We start from the raw sequence: 835 nt of genomic DNA, 5'->3' as shown, positions 1-835 counted from the left end.
TGCATGTGTAGACAGCTTTTCTTTTCAGACATTTTATATGACTTCCCATGTTATTTATTTGAATCTTCTCCATGTTCTATGTGTGAGATGAGTAGTATAATCAATCCTGTGTGTATGGATGATTAGATACTCTATGTATGACAATTGACAATCTGTACCAAAACATACAAATAAATTGGAGGAGGAAGAAGGAGGAAACTGTGTACTGATGAATGAATACAAATTTAATCTTTATGCGAATTTTCACTGTTGTTATGTGCCATTGAGTCGCTTGCGACTCAGTGACCTTATGTACAACAGCCCTAAACTCTGCTTTGTCCTGTGCCAATTGCACTGTCTCTAACACACCCATCCCGATTATCCCAGTCACTGAATCAATCCACCTTATAGAGGGCCTTCCCCTCCTGCGCTGTCCCTCCAACCTCCCAAGCATGATGTCCCTCTCCAAGGACTGGTCCCTCCTTACAACATGTCCAAAGTATGTTAGATGGAGCCTTAGAATCCTTGCCTCCAGGGAGCCGCCTGGTTTAATCCTTTCCAGGATGAATCTGTTTGTTTTCCTAGCAGTTCATGATATCCTCAATACTCTTCTCTAGCACCACAACTCAAAGGCATCAATTCTCCTTCTATCCTGCTTAGTCATCGTCCAACTCTGATGCATAACAAGTGATAGCAAAGACCATTGCCTGTATCAGACACACCTTAGTCTCCAGAGAGACACCCTTGCTTTTCAGTACTTTGGAGAGGTCCCTAACTGCAGACTTTCCCATGGCAATATGCCTTTTAATTTCCTGGCTACTGGAGCCAAGCAAACTAAAGCTGTGTACAATCTCAA

The sequence above is a fragment of the Elephantulus edwardii genome, unplaced genomic scaffold (genome assembly GCF_000299155.1).
Source record: "Elephantulus edwardii isolate Elephantulus edwardi_28Jun2011 unplaced genomic scaffold, EleEdw1.0 scaffold00563, whole genome shotgun sequence".
NCBI classification, from domain to species: Eukaryota; Metazoa; Chordata; class Mammalia; order Macroscelidea; family Macroscelididae; genus Elephantulus; species Elephantulus edwardii.
This window is presented reverse-complemented; position numbering follows the sequence as displayed.